The sequence below is a fragment of the Hypanus sabinus genome, chromosome 17, assembly GCF_030144855.1.
Source record: "Hypanus sabinus isolate sHypSab1 chromosome 17, sHypSab1.hap1, whole genome shotgun sequence".
Lineage (NCBI taxonomy): Eukaryota > Metazoa > Chordata > Chondrichthyes > Myliobatiformes > Dasyatidae > Hypanus > Hypanus sabinus.
Genome location: NC_082722.1, coordinates 77,919,384 through 77,940,316, shown reverse-complemented (window position 1 = coordinate 77,940,316; position 20,933 = coordinate 77,919,384). Strand labels below are relative to the sequence as shown.

General features: G+C 44.4%; 1 protein-coding gene across 1 annotated transcript in view; it reads right to left on the bottom strand.

The window, feature by feature from the left end:
• The window catches only part of cdh5 (cadherin 5), a 99,502-nt gene extending 78,971 nt beyond the window's left edge, over nt 1-20,531 (bottom strand). Inside the window, exon 1 of the mRNA XM_059993282.1 lies at nt 20,374-20,531. The gene's annotated coding sequence lies outside the window, so the exon portion shown is untranslated. The remainder of the gene's footprint in view (nt 1-20,373) is intronic.
• Nucleotides 20,532-20,933: the final 402 nt, after the last annotated feature.

The following is a 20,933-nucleotide window of genomic DNA, read 5'->3' as shown; positions in this document are numbered from 1 at the left end:
AGGAAACCTGTGTGGCATCAGTTTGACCACCAGCGAACACTGGGTTATAAACCCACAGCACGACTTGGGACTCCACTGGCAGAATTACGGAGCTGTCGGCACTCTTCCCCCTGAGGTCAGGGGTACCTGATTCCCGAGTTATAAACTTCCCTTGGTGGCAGAGAAAGACGTGGCCATTTCCCGCAGCTGCTGCTCGTGCATTCTGCTTTGCCAATTCTGATCAGATGTCGAATCCTGCTCAATTCACTTTTCTTGGCTGGGTCATACTGAATGCAGGAATCGCAGAGACTTCGGCGATGCAAACAAAACTAAAGATTTATTACTGGAATTATCCAGAAATGTGGATTTCTCCACCAGTGTGGACATGGGGATGTGAATGGACAATAAACTGGACTGGTCAAAGAACACTGAGGCTGTCTACAAGAAGGGTCAGAGCCGTCTCTACTTCCTGAGGAGACTGAGGTCCTTTAACATCTGCCGGACGATGCTGAGGATGTTCTACGAGGCTGTGGTGGCCAGTGCTATCATGTTTGCTGTTGTGTGCTGGGGCAGCAGGCTGAGGGTAGCAGACACCAACAGAACCAACAAACTCATTTGTAAGGCCAGTGATGTTACGGGGGTGGAACTGGACTCTCTGACGGTGGTGTCTGAAAAGAGGATGCTGTCCAAGTTGCATGCCATCTTGGACAATGACTCCCATCCACTCCATATTCAGCCAGAGACTCATTCCACCGAGATGTAACACTAAGCGTCATAGGAAGTCATTCCTGCCTGTGGCCATCAAACTTTACAACTCCTCCCTCGGAGTGTCAGACACCCTGAGTCAATAGGCTGGTCCTGGACTTCATTCCACTTGGCATGATCAACTTATTATTTAATTATTTATGGTTTTATATTGCTATATTTCTTCAGTATTCTTGGTTGGTGCAGCTGTAATGAAACCCCATTTCCCTCGGGATCAATAAAGTATGTCTGTCTGTCAAAAATCTAACAAGAGTCCAGACAGAACCTTGACGAACTGAAATCACTCCTGATGCGCAGAAGAACTCGGTCTGAGTTTCACCAGATAAGGAACCACAAGAAAGAGGGGCTGGCAACACCCCAAAGCACGTAGGAATTCAGGATCAATCAGACAACATAGGTGACCAGATGAAACACTAATCCCCAAAGCCAACAACTACAATACAAGACATTGAAAATCAAGTGCTAATTAAATTATCCCAGACTGAATGAATGTGATAAATACAAAGAGAGTTTACCAATCCCATGATCCCAAATGAGACAAAGTAAATAAAAACAGAGCTAGACCAAAGACAAATTAGACACAAAAGGTAAACAATCTAAGGAACACAGCAGACCCATGAGGTTACACCGAGAAAGTACAGTCCACATACTAACCGAAAAAAATCAGTTTAAAAAAATGATCCCAGTTGTGACATTTGCCAAAACCAATCATGGTCAAAACCCATGATCACCCACATCATATTACATGGTATATGATAAGACCATAAGGTCTAGGAGGAGAATTAGGGCATTTGGCCCATTGAGCCTGCTCTGCCATTTCATCATGACTGATCAATTTTGTCTCTTTGCCCCAGTCTCCTGTCTTGTCCCGAATCCCTTTACGCCCTGACCAATCAAGAATCTATCAGCCCCTGCCTTAAATATACCCAATGGCTCCACAGCCACCTGTGGCAATGCATCACACAGATTCTTCACTCTCTGGCTTAAACAAATTCCTCCTTATCTCCATTTTAAAAGGATGACCCTCTATACTGAGGCTGTGTCCTCTGGTCCTAGACTCCCCCACCACAGGAAACATCCTCTCCCCATCCACTCTATCTGTGCCCTCTGGTCCTAGACTCCCCCACCACAGGAAACATCCTCTCCCCATCCACTCTATCTGTCCCTCTGGTCCTAGACTCCCCCACTATAGGAAACATCCTCTCCACATCCACTCTATCTGTCCCTCTGGTCCTAGACTCGCCCACTATAGGAAACATCCTCTCCACATCCACTCTATCTGTGCCCTCTGCTCCTAGACTCTCCCACCACAGGAAACATCCTCTCCCCATCCACCCTATCTGTCCCTCTGGTCCTAGACTCGCCCACTATAGGAAACATCCTCTCCACATCCACTCTATCTGTCCCTCTAGTCCTAGACTCTCCCACCACAGGAAACATCCTCTCCCCATCCACTCTATCTGTGCCCTCTGGTCCTAGACTCTCCCACCACAGGAAACATCCTCTCCCCATCCACTCTATCAAGGCCTTTCACCATTTGATAGGTTTCAATGAGGACACCCCTCATTCTTCTGATTTCTAGGGAGCACAGGCCCAGAGGCATCAAACACTCCTCATTGATAAATCTTTCAAGCCCAGAATCAATTTTGTGAACCTTCAATGTCAGCTCATCCTTTCTTAGATATGGGGCCCAAAAATGCTGACAATACTCCAACTGAGTCCTCACCAGTGCTTTATAAAGCCTCAACATTCCACTCTTGCTTTTATATTCTAGTCCTCATGAGCTGAATACTAACATCACGTCAGCCTTCCTCGCCACGTACTCAACCAGCAAATGAAACTTTGGGGAATCCTGCACGAGGACTCTCAAGTCCCTTTCAATCTCAGATTTTTAAATTTTCTCTCCATTTGGAAAATAGTCTACCCTTTTATTTCTTCTACCAACGAGTATGACATTATACTTCCTGACACTGTATTCTATCTGCCACTTATTTGCCCATTCTCCTAACCTGTCTAAATCCTTCTATAGCCTCTCGACTTTTTCAAAACTACCTGCCCCTCCACCTATCTTTGTACTGTCCACAAACTTGGCCACAAAGTCATCAATTCCATCTTCCAAGTCACTGATAGACAATGGAAAAAGTATTAGTGCCAATGCGGAACTCTGTGGAACTCCACTAGTCACCAACATTGACTGCTTACTCCCCTCCATAGATGCTGCCTGTGAGCTCCTCTAGCATTTTGTGTGTGTTGCTAGTATTTATTCATACCACTGTCTGCTCCTGATACAGTGATAAACTGCTTCCTAAACTTGCGGGCAGGTTTAGGTTTTCTAGTAGATCTCCTGATCAACCCTCTCTCGAGTTGAGTTAATTGAAAATGGCCCATCATTTTCAAATATGAAAATAACACTTCGGCCCATCAATTAACTAGTTAGTGATGAGACAATGGAACCCAAGAGTTGTACAGCATGGAAATAGGCCATTCAGCCCAACTCAGCTATGCTAGACAAGGTATCCATCCGAGCTAGTTCAATTTGCTCTTGTTTCACCCATATCTCTCTAAACCTTTCCTGTCCATATACCCATCCAGGCATTTTTTTAATGTTGGGAATGTACCTGCCTCAACCACTTCTTCTGGCAGCTTGGTCCATAAACATATCACTGTGTGTAAATTTGTCCCTCAGGTCTCCTTTAAATCTTCCGCTTCTCACCATTAACCTGTGCCCTGTAGTCTTAGACTCCCCTGCCTGGGGTAAAAGATTATGACTATCTAGGTTATCAGTGCCCTTTGTGGTTTGTAAACCTCTAGAAGGTCACCCCTCAGCCACCAGACAAAACAGTCCCAGCCTGTCCAGTGTTTTGTTCTACCTCATCTCCTCACAGCATCCTTGTGAATCACTTCTTCAGTGAAACAGCACAATAACAGAACCTTCTGGCCCAATAAGCCCGTACTGACCAGTTACGTCCATATGCTTACAGTTTTCTGAAACTCTTAAATGATGAAATAGTCAATTTTATTTTATTTATCAGTGTGTAGTAGGCCCTTCTGTCCCTTTGAGCCATGTCACCCCACCAAACCCACAATCCCTATTAACCTTAACCTCATCACAGGATCATCTAATCTACCCAGTACAACTTTGGACTGTGTGAGGAAACCAGCGCATGAGGGGGAAACCCACACATTCCATGGGGAGGAAATCTAGACACTTCCTACTCAACGGTGCTAGAATTGAATTCCAACTCCGGATGCCCTGTGTTGTAATAGTGTTGCGCTAGCCACTAGACTACTGTGAGGATGGAGGTGATTGATTGAAAGGCCTAGGTAGGGCAGATGTGGAGAGGATGTGGAGGGGAAGTCTAGGACCAGACAGCACAGCCTCAGAATACAAGATCAGGGATAAGGAGGTGTTTCTTTAGCTCGAGGGTGGTGAATCTGTGGAAATCATGGCTGTGGAGACCAAGTCATTGGCATTTTTAAAGTGAGGTTGTTACGTCCTTGATTAGTAAGGATGTCAAATTTTATGGAAAGAAAGCAGGAGAATAGGGTTGAGAGGGATAATAAACCAGCCATATGGTGGTGCATAGACTAACTCTTCTTCTATGACTTATGCTATTATGTATGCAATTAACATACTAAACCATACACTCTTGGAACACGAGAGGAACCCAGATGGTCACGGGGAGAACATTCAAATTTTTACAGACATTGGTGGAATTGAATAAAGGTTCTTGCTACTGTATTAACACTATGCTACCTGCTACGCTACTAGTTTTCTGCACCCTCTCTAGCTTAATTACATCCTGAAGAGAGCTGTTCTATGCACACCAATACATGCATTATTCTACAGTAGAGAGCATCCTGACAAGCTGCATCACTGCATGCTATGGGAATGGAACTGCTGTGGACAGGAGGTTTCTACAACAGGTAGTCAAAATTTCCCAGTGTATCACTGGCACCAGGGCATATAGGCAGAAAGATACTGGAAAAAAACAGTAACATCATGAAGGGTCCCACCCACCCTGCTCGAGGACTGTCTGTCTCACTCCCATCAAGGAGGAGACTACATAGCATCCACACCAGGACATCCAGGCTCAAAACAGTTACTTTCCCCAAGCAGTAAGGCTGATCAACACCTTCACCCACCAACCCACCCCTCCACACCCCCACTACTTTATCATTTCCTGTCAGTCACCTTATGTACAGATATTCCTGTGTTCAGCATCACTCTATACAATCAATCTATATAAAAGCTATCTTATGGATTTATATTTGTTGTGTATTTTTTATTATTGTGTTATTTATCTTATTGTGTTTTTTGCTCTATACCAGATCTGGAGTAATAATTATTTCATACACCTTTACACTTATGTACTGGAAGTGCCATTGTTGAAACCCAGCTTTAGGGTGGAGTCTAGAATTTTACAGGAGTCACGACCAATGACAGTACAAGTCTTGTACTCAGTGCCCCATGTGATGAAGACAGCAAGCCAAGTGCCTTCTTTGCTACCTTGTCTACTATCTCCCTGGCCCTACACTCATCTCTGGAGCACTTCGACAGTATGACACCTACATTAGGCTATTGTTTGTTGACTTTAGCTCTGCCTTCAATGCCATAACTCCAAGCACTTCGACCTGCAAATCCTAGACTCCTAGGCTCAACAACTTTCTTTTCAAATGAATCCTTGACTTCCTGACCAACAGACCAGGGTCATTAACGAAAGGCAGTATAACTTCCACTATGATTATTCTAAGCACCAATATTCCACAAAGTTACATCCTCAGCCCCCTGCTCAACTCGGGACTACTTGGCCAGATTCCGATCTCACTCCATCCACATGTTTGCAGATGACAAATTATAGTGGGGCGTATCTCAAATAACACTGAGTTAGAGTGCTGGAAGAAGATTGAGAGCTTATTGGCGTGGTATAATGCAACAGTATTTTCTTTAAAACAAAAAAGCTGGTCATTGACTTTAGGAAGAGTTGGAGCACACAATCCTGTCGACATCAACGTTGCTGAAGTTGAGTTGGCTGAGAGCTTCCGAGGAGTGAACATCATCAATAGCCTGTCCTGGTCCAACCATGTAGGTACCATGGCCTGGGAAACTCATCAATCCTGTACTGTTTGTTAATAATCCAAAGTTTAAAAAATATTGGAATTCTCAAGAGGAATTGCATTTCCTCCATGGAAAGAACCCTTGGAATTTTCCACCCTGTTGATGACTGTGGAGGCCCACTGACTGGGTGTAGTCAAGGATGAAACATCTTTTGACATGGTGATGAGGAGGAGTTGTTTCAGTAGTGCAGCCATTAGTACTGCTTTCTCACAGTTCCAGCGACCCAGGCTCGATCCCAACATCAGAATTAGATTTATTATAATTGGCATACGTCGTGAAATTTGTTGTGTTGTAAGGGCAGTACAGTGCAGGGTGGAGATACGCTTCTCTTGTACGACATAGCATATAATGAAATGCAGTGCAATAGATAAAAAAGTATATGTTACAATAAATAAATGCTGAGATGGAATGATGGGAGCCCGCGTGGAAACAGTGGGCTGTAAGACCTACTTCCATGACATAGCAAGCATGTAAGGCACAGGATAAGGACTGAACTATCGTGGGAAATTGAGACAGCATCAAGGACCCAGCACTTGAGCGATCTCTCTCTCCTCTCTCTTCTCTCTCTCTCCCCCTTTCTCAACGGTGAGTGAGAATCTGCTGGTCCTCGAATCGGTGAGCTCAAACAAGCGACGCAGCAGACTGCAACACTGAAACAGCGAGCCGTTGGTTTTCCCTCTCACTGTTGCAGGAGCAGTCTCTCTCTGTCCCTCGTTGATGAGAAAGAGCCTGTCTGAGATGCTGAAATGCTGGGATGGACAGTAGCTTCTTGATAGACTCTGGACCATAATCTCTTTGGGGGGCTTTTGCTATTGCTTGCATGGCGTGTGGTAGGGGGTTGATGCTTTTCCTGAAGCAAAAGCGGGGTGGGGCAGAGGAGGGTCGATGCTTGTGCGTGAGAAGGGCGAGGGGGGCTTTTGGGTTTCTGATATTTCTGTCATTCATTCATTCATTTCTGTTTCATGGATGTCTGTGAAGAGTCAGAATTTCAGGCTTGTATATTGTATATATTCTCTGATATTAAATTGAATGCTCTGAACTATTTGAACCATTTGAACTTCAGGTAACGTGGAGATGACTGTGAGAAGAGCTGAATGGTGAATACTAGAACAAGGATCAAAAATCATCTTCAACTTCACAGGAGTGAGGGTGCTGTGTTTGAGTGCAAGCAGTGTACAAAACAAGGTAAGTGAGTTTACAATGCAGGTCAGAATTGGTGTCATGGGTGGACAAGGATTGCAGCTGGGAGCAAAACGTCTGAGGACATGCATGCTCAATGTTCCCTCTAATTGTTTTCTGCAGCTGTACAGACCAGCCATTGCTCTGAGCCGGAAATGTTTACGCCACCTGCAAACTATGTGGCACTTTAAATGTTTGTTTTGTAATATGCGTACTAAGAATATTTAGAATGGAAATTGAAAAATCACATATTTCTGGTTTTATGTATCAATTGAAGGATAGAATGAAATACAGTACAACAAAGAAAATCTTTTATGTTTTGTAAACTTTTTTTTTTGTCTGCCTTTATTCCAGTTGCATGGGAACAAAGGCTGTGTGCACGGGAACATTCTTGTTATGGCGCGGCCGCATGGCCCTGCACCCGCACAGCTTAGCGGGAACAATGGACATGCGTCCCATCAAAGAGATGAGCGTGTGGGCAGAGGAGGAGGGGTGGCCATCTTCAGATTTATTTATCGCATGTACATGGAAACAGATAGTGAAATATAACGGTTAAGAAAATATAATGGTTAGGCACAAACTAGATGGGCCAAAGGGCCTCCTTCTGTACTGTAGTATTCTATGAATCTATGAACAAACAATACAACTAAGGATGTGCTGGGGCAGATCGGAAGTGTCTTGGCAAAAATAAATAAAATCAGGATCAGGAGATGAAGAAACTTTCAGGGTTGCATCACAGCCTGGCTGGGAAACACCAATGCCCAAGGACAGAAAATGTAGTAGGTACAGACAGCCCATCACAGACAGAACACTCCCCATCAATGAGCACGTTCACAAGCAGCGCAGCCACGAGAAAACGGCATCCGCCATCACCGTTCAGGCCGTGCTCTCCTCTTGCTGCTGTCTTTGGGAAGGAGGGAGAGGAGCCTCAGGTCCCTCCCCACCCAGGTTCAGGAACAGTTAGTAACCTGCAATCAGGAGTTTCCCCGAAACAGCGTGGATAACTTCACTCACCTCAATGCTGAACTGACTCTACAAACTACAGACTCACTTTCAAGAACCCCACAAATCACGTTCTCAGCACTATTTACTTATTATTGCTTCGTATTTGCACAGAATGTTTTCTTTTGCACATTTTTTTGTCAGTCTTGGGGTATAGTTCTTCATTGATTCTGTTGTATTTCTTTGTTCTACTGTGAATGCCTGCAAGAAAATGAATCTCAGTGTGGTGACATTTACATACTTTGATAATAAATTTACTTTGAACTTTGAACTTCAGGTGGAGCTGGTGAACTGCAAAGGTAAAAGAACCCTGACGGGAATGATGTACAGGCCTCTGACTAGTGGTGAAGATGTCAGGAGACAGGAAAGGCATAGCTGTCCTGCTTCAGCCAATTTCTGCTCCCAGGTCTTATGGTCTTATTGATAGGCCATAAACAAAGCCAGGGGTCCAGATTACCTTCCCCTGCTTCAGTTTCTCGTCTTTCTGTCACAAACAGACAAAGCTGTTCCTTTGCCCGAATCTTTTGATGTGGTTGCTTTGACCCGCTGAAGCCTGAAGCCATGTTCTGACAGGATACCAGCTGCACCTTCGAGGAGGGATTATTTTAAAGGGAGCAATTCATACAGTACCGATACTCCCTTTGTTCCGTAAGGTTGTCATAGCTGAGAGGGGGTGGGGGTTGGGCTAGAGGGGATAAGCTCCCAATGGCGTGTGTTTCGAATAACTTCTGACAAACATCTCCAGCTCCTGACCTTCAGCTACTGAGCCTGGTGCAACCATTTCGACTGACAGGAGAAAGGGCAAATGTGGGTTTCTGGTGCCTTAAAGCCAGTCGCTTCAGGCTGTTGGGGCTCGTCAGCCACGGTTAGCTGCTTATCTAGGAGAAGGAAAACTCTGATCTCAAAGCTTTGATGCCTTGCAGCGAGGCCCACTCATAGTGAAGGCTTCGGGAGTAAACCCTGAGGAAAATTCCTGGGCCGGAGTCCCTAAGACAGTCCTATGTGGAGTTCAATACAACTCCTGCTACCCTGCTGATGCCAGATGTATCATTCTCTGCCGTTCCTTTGGGCTCGTCAGATGTGTGGAGAGGGGAGTCTGTTGTATAAGCAACAGCTTGCTCTCCATATCATACCGAACAGCCTTGCGTATTGACTTCAATGTAGACCGCTAGGGCGTGGCGTCCATGGTCCACCCCGACCAACTTGAGGGTCTCCATGATGGTCCTTTGTATTTGAATTTACTCAGTTCAGAACAGAAACCATAGGCGAACCTTGCTTTATAAAAAGCTCTGTTTTTTAGACTCCACCCTTCCTGCTATTTAGCTGGGAAAATCTCTGATGTGATGCTTTTTTGGCATTCTTCCCACTGAGACTGTCTGCATGTTATTTTCTGCTGAGATATCGGTGTGACCAATTTCAATGCTAACCCCCACTTCCTGGTGGATATCAGCACGGGCTGCTTTCAACTCTTGTGTACTTTTGAATAAGCTTCTTTAACCTTTCCTCACAAGACATTTTCCTTTGTGCCGGCAGAATCCTGATAAATAACTGCACTTTCTCTAAAGTTTCTACATCCTTCCCATAATAAGGCACCAAGAACTGAACACAGTATTTCAGGAGTGGTCTAAGAGGGTTTTATCTATCTGCAACATTACTTCACAGATCTCGAACTCAGTTTACTATAAGAAATTGCTATAATTAGTCATCATTTGTTCAATCAGTTTGGTGTGTTTCTGTTCTGTGATAGGCCCTCCTTTTATTGGGGCTGACCATGTATATTGCGTCCTAGCTGTCTACATGATATACTAGCCAGGGCAGTATGATATGGAGCTGTTGCCCATGCAGCAGCTGTTGAATAGGAACAGCGAGACTGATACAGTTTGGCTCCAGCAGTGTTGTAGAAGTTGCCAGGCAGTGTTGAACTCCATGTAGGACTGCCTTAGGGACCTCAGCTCCAGATTTTTCCTGAGAATTTACAACCAAAGCCTCCCCATGAGTAGCCTCCCCAGGGCAGCAGAGGTTTGAGATCGGAGTTTTCTTTCTCCTAGATGAGCTGCCAACCATGGCTGATGATCCCCATCTGCCCAAAGCAACTGGTTTTAAGGCAACAGTAATGCGCCTTTGTCCCTTCTCCTGTCAGTAGGAATAGTTCCACTGGGCTTGGTAACTAAGCTGCACGTGAAGGCTTGTTGTAAGTGGCTATTTGAACCTCACGCCAGTGGGAGCATGTAATAGGTAGACATTCTCTTGTTTCCCCGCTCCCACTGGGCAGAAGATACAAAAGTCTAAAAGCACGTATCACCAGGCTCAAAGACACCTTCTATCCCACTGTTATTGGACTATTGAATGACTCCCTCACAGCCTACCTTGTTATGATCCTGCACCTACCTGCACTGCACTTTCTCTGGAACTGTTACACTTCATTCTGCATTGTTATTGTTTCAGCTTGTTCTACCTTCATTGACGGTGTAATGATTTGATCTGTATGGACAGCTTGCAAAACCAGCTTTTCACCATACCTTGGTACATGTGACAATAATAAACTAATTCCAATCCCAAGCTTACACTATAGCTCTTCTGCTTTCACTTATTAATTTATAAGGTGAAATTCTAGTAAGACTGGCATTAAATGATCAGTCTAATTACCCGTGAGCTGAGCAGTTTGCAGAGATCACTACAAATCAGCCTCATTACTACAGGTCTACAGTCTTAACAGACCACACCTCTGTAGAATGGCATTTTCCTTCCCTGGAGCACATCACTGAAATAGGTTTTCTTTATGACAATCTAATTAGTATGATTGTTAGCATTACTGTCTCTAATATTATCATTTTAGATGAATAAATTCATTTCCCCTGTTGTGGTGAGATCGGAACGTGTCCCTGATCATTAGTTTGGTCTGAGTGCTTTGTTGTACAGGGTAACTGAATGCTTCTCCGCTGACGGCTGAGAGCCTGTCTCCGCGTTACAGTAGCTTGGGTTGTTATTGCTGTTAGTTCACACCTCAGGCCAAAAGCACACCATCCTGTTCACTGTGACATAGGTATACACTGGAATTGTAATTACAAATGGTTTCTTACTGTCAGGTGTACCAAAAGTTATCTTGCATTCTGTTCATACAGCATTACGCAGTGTGCTGAGGTAGTACATCACAGAATGCAGAATAAAGTATTACAGCCACAGAGAGAGAGTGCAGTCCAGGCAGACAGTAATAGAAAAGTAGGTTATGAGGTGAAGAGCCCATCTCTTCATGAATCCAGGCAGCGTCCAGGTTCTGTTCCAGAGAAAGTGTTAATCTGAATCTGAACCTGGGTCTAACGTACTGTATATGATCACAGACAGGAGGGAGGAAGGAAGTTCCAGCGTTTAGACCTGGTGAAGGAAGTGGAGTATAATTTCAAACTATGAAGGTGAAGGGTAGTTCATAGATAGTGGTGTTCCTTACTACTGCTGACCTAGCCCTTCTTGCAAACATACTGGACCAGTAACTTGCCTTTTGCCGCATCCAACAATAAAAACCGAGTGCGATGCTGCCATTCTATCCCTCGGTCACCCACACTGTGCCATTTGATTCTGCTGGCAACCAAGGATTGTTCTTTTTGGGTTCTATTGTTTCTGATCCAAGGTTCTTTCAGAAGTCAGGAAACAGTCACCGGTATGAAGGTTGTTGTAGGATTGTTATTAGTGTTGCATTCCGATATTTTTTTCAACCAAGGTTTGTTCAGAAGACAGGAAAGAGGCACAAAAGTTGTTGCTTCACTAATGGATTTGAAATCGTGCATAGAACAAAGAGAGTTGAAAATGGAGAGTTTTAGTGGTTTGCTAAGTGAAGGGAGATAGAAAGAAAATGTGCCTCTGCAGAGTCAGCTCTTGTTATACACATAGACAAGAAAAACCATTCAAATTCACAGGTAAGTCAGCCAATCAGAGAGCCCCTATTCAAATAATGCAGTGCCTGAGAAACTTCCAGAGCTTTCCAGAATCAAACAAATGTACCCACTAGGGGCCAGACTAAACAGCTGCAAATGCACACCATGACCACTAGAAATCAAACTAAACTAAATTAATTGTTAAACTGCAAAGAAAAAAAAAACAATTAAACAGTCTAATCTAACAAGCCCATAAATGGAGAAGTTCCTTATGACTGCTGACCTAGCCCTTCTTCGAAACATATTGACGAGTTACTTGCCTTTATGCCGCTTCCATGAATAAAGTCTGAGTGAGATACGGCCATTGTATCCTCAGACAGTGCAAAGGTCACCCACACTGTGCTGTTCTCATCTGCTGGCAACCCAAGCATTATTCCCAAGCGATGGGATGTCATCGGCAGTGACTTTCGTCAGTTGAGTATGTCCACTGTTTTCTAATAATAGTTTTGATTCTTGTGCAGAAGGAGAAAGTTTTGTTAAGTAGTTCTGCAGAAATTATTCTGTCTACCATGCCGGGGAAGGGTAGTGTGATGGTTGGTGCTTGATTTCTGCTGCTCTTCGTAAACAGTTTGTATGTTCTCGTCGTGACCACACGGGCTTCCTGTGCATGCACCAGATCCCTACCCCATTCCAAACACGTTGTGGTGAACTACATATACCTGTCTGGACATGCCTCCCCCCCCCCCCCCGCTGACTGCTCCTGTGGCTCCTCCCATGGACCCTGGTATAAAGGCGATTGGGGACACCGCCCCGGCCTCAGTCTCCAGGGTGCAGTGTGGTGGTCAATTGCTGCTTGTTCTTTCTTCCAGCCAATAAAAACCTATATCTCGCCTCATGTCTCTGTGAGTTATTGATGACGCATCAGACGTACAGCTTAGGGTCAGTACATCGTGCACGCTGTGTTGGTGCCGGAAACATGCTGACGTTCGTGGGCTGCCCGGCCCAACCTTCACTGATTTGATTTGATGCAAAATGACGCATTTCATCGTATGTTTCGATGCATATGTGACAAATAAAGCGAATTTTTTCTCCGAGACAGGGCTATGGCTGAGAGGTTTATCCTGATAGTGCAGGCGACACTGTCTTTTCACACAGTGTGACCAAACACTTAAACACTTGGAAGATACGCTTTCGATAATCCATGTTGGCGTTGGAAGTGTGGCAACACTTGCACAATCCTCACTGATTTGATTTGACACAAATGACACATTTCACTCTCTTTTGATGTATGACGTGCGTGTGACTGATAAAGCTAATCTTTATCTCTTTAATTTGTTCTTTGAGATGGATTCATGAGGTTTTCTCAGCAATAGGACTACCGCACGTTGTAATGTTCATTACACAGAGGAGGCAGAATCAACTTTGAAGTTAAAGGGCGTGGTGCCATTTAATTTCCCTTTAAATTTGACTGTTTGCCAAGGAGATCATTATCTCTTCATGGTCTTGGAATTAAAGGGTGGGATAGTGCGGAGGGGTGTGGGGGAGGCACAGAGAATGCCTCCTCCTCAAAGGATTGCAAATATTGTGGATTCCCAAGAATCAGGTTTGTAGATGTTCAGAGATTGACGGTACTCAAGATTCAGAAAATAAGAATCCAACACTTCAAGTTTGTTAAATTTTTAACATGCACTTAGAGTCATACAGCAATACAACATGGATGCAGACCTTCAGCCCAACAGAGCTCGGCCGATCACTGTACCCATCCAGCTAGTTCCAATATCCTGTGTCCAGTCCATACCCCTCTGAATCCCTCTCCTCTACGTACCTGTCCAAGTGTTTCTTAAATGATGATATTGTACCTGGCTCAACCACTTCCACCAGCAACTCGCTCCAGATACTCATCATCTTCTGGGTGTATAAGTTACCCTCCTTAAATCTTTCCCCTCTCACCTTAAACATATATCTCTCTAGTTTTGGACTCTCATACCATGGGGAAAAGACTGTTTTATTTTTATTTACTTAGAGAAACAGTACAGTAATAGGCCCCTTCCATTCAAGCCACCCATATGACCAATAAGCCTACTAATCCTTAGGTCTTTGGAATGTGGGAGAAAACCGGAACACCCAGGGAAAACACATAAGTTTACGAGAAGAATGTACAAGCTTCTCACAGACAGTGACTGGAATTAAACCTGGGACTCTGGCGCTGTACCAGTGTTATGCTAGCCGCTATGGTACTGTGTCATACTGTTACCACCCACTCTATCCATACATCATAATTTTAAACAATTCTAATAGGTTGCCTCTCATTCTTGCAAGTTCTAAGTCAAATTATTTGAAATAGTGTCACAAGATCTTCTGCCCTCAGTTGAAAGTGTGCCAGAAACAGTATCATCATTATCACTATGTGCCTTGACATATGACGTGAGTGAACATGGACTTTCCATGACCGGGACCATTCTTAGCAAATTTTTCTACAGAATTGGTTTGCCATTGCCTTCTTCTGGGCAGTGTCTTTACAAGATGGATGACCCCAGTCATTATCAATACTCTTCAGAGATTGTCTGCCTGGTGTCAGTGGTCACATAACTCAGGACTTATGATATGCACCAGTTGCTCATACGACCATCCACCACCTGCTCCCATGGCTTCACGTAGCCCTGATTGGAGTTGCTGAGCAGGTGCTACACTTGGCCCAAGGGTGACATGCAGGCTATCGGAGGGAAGGAGTGCCTCACATCTCCTTTGGTAGAGGCGTATCTCCATCCCCCGAGAAACATCAAGGGACTGACTTCTGGCTTCAGGAAGGGGAAGTCAAGGGACCACACACCAGTCCTCATTGAGGGGTCAGCAGTGGAAAGGGTGAGCAGTTTCAAGTTCCTGGATGTCAACATCTCCGAGGATCTATCTTTAGCCCAACGTATTTATGAAATTATGAAGAAGACACACCAGCATTAGGGGTTTGAGGAGATTTGCTATGCCACCAAAGACCTTAAAATATTTCTCCAAGTGTACGTGGAAAGCGCTGTCTGCTATGGGGAGGCTGATGCACAGGATTGGAAAAAGCTGCAGGAAGTTGTAAACTCCACCAGCTTCAACATGGGTGCTGGCCTCCCCAGGATCCAGGACATCTTCAAAAGGCAATGCCTCAACAAAGTGGCATCTGTCATTATGGACTCCCACCACCCAGGACATGCCCTCTTCTCATTGTTACCATCAAGGAGCAGGTACAGGAGTCTGAAGATACACATTCAGTGTTTCAGGAACAGCTTCTTCCCCCTCCACTACAAAATTTCAGAACAGTCAATTGAAACCATGAACACTATCTCACGTCTTACTCTCTTTTTGAATTTGTTTTTTTAATATATTTCTTACTGTAATTTATAATATTTTTAATGTTTTGCTCTTTACTGATACTGCAAAACAATGAATTTCACAACATATAGTACTGAGCAAAAGTCTTAGGCAAAACATATAACTAGGGTACCTAAGGCTTTTGCACAGTACTGTGTTTGTCAATGTGGAGTGGAGAGTGAACTTCTAAATCTGGTGGGTGTAAAGGATGTTAGAAATGATGAGGGTGGTGTGCTGTTGAAGGGGTGTGGGACAGGTGGCAGAGAAGGAGCACCAGGGGTGGGGACTGGCCACGAAACACCAGGCAAGGTAATTTGTCTCTCTAGTGCTTCCCGATCCCTTCTCTCTCCTCACCTCCTTTCCTAACCATGATTCCTCTCTCACTATCCCCTTCCCACGGGAGTCCACAATAGAGGCCCATATCAGAATCAGGTTTATCATCACTCATGTATGTCCTGGAAGTTGTTCTTTTTGTAGCAGCAGTAGAGTACAATATATAAAATAACTCCAGTACTGTGCTAAACTCTTAGGCACCTACATATCTAGGTGCCTAGAACTTTTGCACAGTATTGTATGTCAGTGATAATAAACTTGGTTCTGATTCTGTGAAGTTTGGATTCCAACATGAGACATAGGCTGATGCCTTCAACAATGCAACATTCCCAGGACAGCATTGGGAGCATCAGATAAGCTTTGCCCTCTTTGAAGTTGGGGCTTTAGCCACCAAACTGAGATACAAAGGAGAGACTCACTGAGGCAGAACTGATAGCACAGGCACCCCCTCCGCCATCTCTTTGACGAGTTTCCTGTTTAAGTCAGTAATCTATTTTTATTTCTCACTTCCTCCTGGCTTCTCACTTCCCACACATTCTTGATAAGTGAATGGGATTCCTATTATACCGTGCTTGGAAGTCAGTGCGTCATTTGGACAAAGAAGAATGAACACAATAGGGTTCACACACTCATAGCTGAAAGTTGGGGGTCAAAACAATAATCATTTGAAGCTGGCTGGGCTAAAATTTCACCCGCTCTGATTCTCTATTGTTTTAAAACACACAGAGTGGCATATGCATTGAACACACTGCCAGTAATGGTGGTGGTAGATACTGATGCATTTGGGACATTTAAGAAACCCTTCAATGGGTGCATGGGTGATAAAAAAAAGTAGAGGGTCATTTGTTTATTTAGAGATTGTTGATTTGTTGCATGCCAGGTCTTACCACGTAGGCGATTGTGGTCTTTCCATTCTCATAACTGCTCTTGACAAATTTTTCTACAGAAGTGGTTTGCCATTGTCTTCTTCTGGGCAGTGTCTTTACAAGATGCTGACACTAGCCTTTATTAATACCCTTCAGAGATTGTCTGCCTGGTGTCAGTGGTCGCATAACCAGGTGATCTGCACCGGCTGCTCATATGACCATCCAGCACCTGCTCTCACAGCTTCACATGACCCTGACTGGGGGTCTAAGCATGTGCTACACCTGGTTAGCGATACAACACAGACTAGGCCCCTTGAGCCGCAACAACCAGCAACCTCCAACAACTGTGATTTAACCTTAACCTAATCACAGGACGACTTACAATGACCTATTCACCTACCTGGCATGTCTTTGGATTGTGAGAGGTTTCTGTGAGAGGAAACTGGAGGTTACAGAGTGTGAGAGGGAAGGTTTAGATTGATCTTAGAGTAGGACAATGTAGTGGCTAGTGCAACACTATCACAGCCTGCGGTGTGGAGTTCTTAGTTCAATCCTGGCATCCTCTGTAAGGAGTTTGCATGTCCTTTTCTGTGGAATGCATGGATTTTCTCCAGGTGCTCCGGTTTCCTCCCACAGTCTAAAGAGGTAGGTTAATTGGTCATTGTAAATTGTTCCTTGATTAGTCTAGTGTTAAATTGGGGGTTGGTTGGTGCAGCATGAAAGGCTGTAAGGACCCTTTCCACGCAAGATCTCTAAATAAATAAATTATACAAAAATAAAAGGTCAGCACAACAACATGGGCCAAAGGGTTTTTTTCTATGCTGTAATGTTCTATGTTCTAAAGTACTGTTTAAAAGTCTTAGGCACATGGATATAGCTAGGGTGCCTATGACTTTTACACAGTACTGTATTTGTCAACATGGAGTGGAGAGCAAGTTGGTAAATCTGGCGGGAGCAAATGACGTTGGGAATGGTGAGGGTGGAGCGCTGTGGGAGGAATGTGGGACAGGTGGCAGAGAAGGAGTGCCAGTGGCGGGGGTTGTTGTGGCTGCAGGAACCTCCAGCCCTGAGATATCAGGCAAGGTCATTTGATTCTAAACAATTAGCTTATTGGCTACTACAGAATGTCTCTCTGGTGCTTCCCCCTCCTTCCTCTCTCCCTTCCCCTTTTCCCAACCTTGATTCTCCTCTCTTCTCTCCCCTCCCACTCTCAGTCCACAATACAGACCCACATCAGAATCAGGTTTATCACCACTCACATATTTCATGAAATTCGTTTTTTTTGCGATAGCAGCACAGAGTAATACAAAAAATTACTACAGTTCTGTGCAAAAGTCTTGGACACTCTAGCTATACGTATGTGCCCAAGACTTTTGCAAAGTACTGTGTGTTACATAAAGCTTCAAAAATAGGCTTCTTTATTGATTGTAGTTTTATTCAAAAGGTATTTTCTCCAGTGTCAGAGGCTGAGGGCAGATGCGACAGAAGTATGAGAGGCAATAAATAGAGAAGATGTTTGGAGCCTCTATCCCTGGGTGGAAATGTGATCTACTAGAGGATGGGTGTTGAAAGTGAGAGAAGGGGAATGATTAGGGGAGATGTGTGCTTTACGTTTTTTACACAGAATTGGCTGTCAGTGTCACAGTGAGCACTGACAATGACTGAACCCAGGCGTGGAGGAACGACAGACTCCTATGCAAGATGTTTAAATACAGGAATTCCAACAGAACATTGGAGGCATGACTGAGTGACCTTGTGAGACAAATCAATCTCCTCACAAGGACCCCAGGACAAGCGCTAATAAGGAGTCTGTTATAAATAATCACAGAGTGCAGAAAACCCATGCCAATCACGATTAACTTGACAAGATTCAATAGGAAGCACAAGGGCTTAACAACTCTGCTTAAGAGAACAACTAGTAAGTGGAGGGGCTTGAGAGACCTCAAAGACCAGTGCATTATGGCTCACCGCACAAGCCCGGAGGGCTCATGACAGGAGCAGAAATCATTGTGGTTTTATAGGATATTAGACACATGAAATGCAGGGAATGGACAGACATAGACCATACACGGCACAAAAGCATCATGGCAGCATAGCAGTTAGTATGACACTTCATAGCAACAACAATCAGGGTTCAATTCTCACCACTGTCTGCAAGGAGTTTGTATGTTCTCCGTGTGACCGCGTGGATTTCCTTCAGGTGCTCCAGTTTTTCCTCACAATCCAAAGATGTACAGATTAGGTTAGTAAATTATGGGCACGCTATATTGGCTCCTGAAGCACGGCAACAGTTGCAGGCTGCCCCAGCACATCCTCGGACTGTGTTGGTGGTTGACACAAACAACGCATTTCACTTTATGTTTTGATGATTCAAGGTAAACGTGACAAATAAAGCTTATAGGGTCATAGAGTCATCAAGCTCTATAGCACAGAAACAGGTCCTTCAGCCCATCTCATTCATGCTGAACCATTTACACTACCTAGTCCCATTGATCTGCACCAGGATCATAGCCCTCCGTACCCCTCCCATCCATGTAACTATCTAAACTTCTTTTAAACGTTGAAATTGAGCTCACATATACCACTTGCGCAGGTAACTCTTTCCATACTCTCACAATCCTCTAAATGAAGAAGTTTCCCCCCATGTTCCCTATAGATATTTCACCTTTCACTCTTAACCCATGACTTCTAGTTGTAGTCCCACACAACCTCAGTGGAAAAAAGCCTGCTTGCATTAACCCTATCTACACCCCTCATAATTTTATACACCTCCATCAAATCTCCCCTCAAACCTCAATTTTCTAGGGATAGAGTTCTAACTTAATCAACATTTCCATATAACACAGATCGCCCAGTCCCAGCAACATCATTGCCAATTTTCTCTGTACGCCTTCAGTCTTATTTTAATCTTTAATCTTTAAGCAGGCAGAACGGATTTAGTTTAATTCAACATCACGTTCATCACTGTTATCAGGGACTGAAGCTGTGTTGTACTGTACTGAAGTGTTCATGTGCTGTACTGTTCGATGTTCTATCGTCTATCTTCTATTAAATTCCTTGTTAGACCTTCTCCCACTCAGCATATAGATATTTTAATTTTCCGACCTGTTGTTCTATCAGCAGGTTGAACAAATGCACCTTTGTTATCTTCACTTGTAAATCAATTGTAAATGGCCATGACATTCTGCGACACACTGCTTGTTACAACTTTACCCCCCTTAGCTTCAAACTTTAGTTTTGTGTTGGTCAAAAAATCTGCTTCTATCTTCTAATTCCCACCAGAGAGGAACAGATTTTGTTCCCGTTTCGTGAAATGCACTGACCAAGCTTTTAATAAGAATCAAAATGCAGTTGATTGTTAAATCACACAAGTGGGAAATGTGTGATGAATGGTGTTGAGGGAGCCTACTCTGCGTCTGACTCCATGAGTGTGCGATGGGTCAGTGTGGAGGGAGCCTCACTCTATGTCTGACCTCGAGAGTATGTGATGGGACGGTGTGGAGGGAGCTCCCACTACACCATCACATCACGCACTCCCAGGGTCAGACACAGAATGAAACTCTCTTGAAACCATCTTATCACACACACCTGGGGTCTGACACAGAGTGAAGCTCCCTCCACACTGTCCCATCATACACTCCCGGGGTCAGACACACAGTGAAGCTCCCTCCACACAGTCCCATCACACATACCAATCTCCCTCCACACAGTCCCATCACATACATTCGGGGTGAGACACAGAATGAAACTCCCTCCGCAACGTCCCATCACTCCCAGGACAAGTATTAAAAAAGTTAAGGGTGGAATTCTGTCCCTTTCTGGTTCCAGTGGTATCCCTGACTCCGCCACTGAGAATTGTCTCCAATAGGACAACAGCCTATTTGATAATAGAACGAAACTCGCTTACCTCTTTTTAAATCACTGTCCGCAGTATGGTTCACCTTTTGCTGTGCAGTTTACATCCAAAGAAAGAATCCGTAGCAGAAAAAGTATCTCAGGCAGAGTGGAGTAAGTGAGCTCAGGGTTAATCTGTGTGGTCACTGCAGTCCCAGTCTTCCTGAGGCTGCTGGAGTGACCCAGCCTGTTTGCTGTTCACTCATTTCCTGCCATTGTCCGACACATTTGTGATATCAGAGTAGAGAACCGAGAGTGTCGGAAACCAGATAAATGAGCTCAATTATCCTAAAGTAGCCTTTTGACTTCCAGAAAAATAATTGAAGTAATGTTGCACGCAGTATTGTAGTATCACTGACTGGTATGGGCAGGCAACTGCACAGCGTTGGGAATAAACTGCCGAGGGTTGTAAACTCAACCCGCTCCATCACGGCGACTAGCCTCCCCACCACCGAGGGCAGTGATGCCTCAAGAAGGTGGCATCCAGCTTTAAGGACCCCAGTCACCCAGGATATGCCCCCTTTTGATGAAGGGTCTCAGCCCAAAGACACACACACAACATTTTAGGAACAG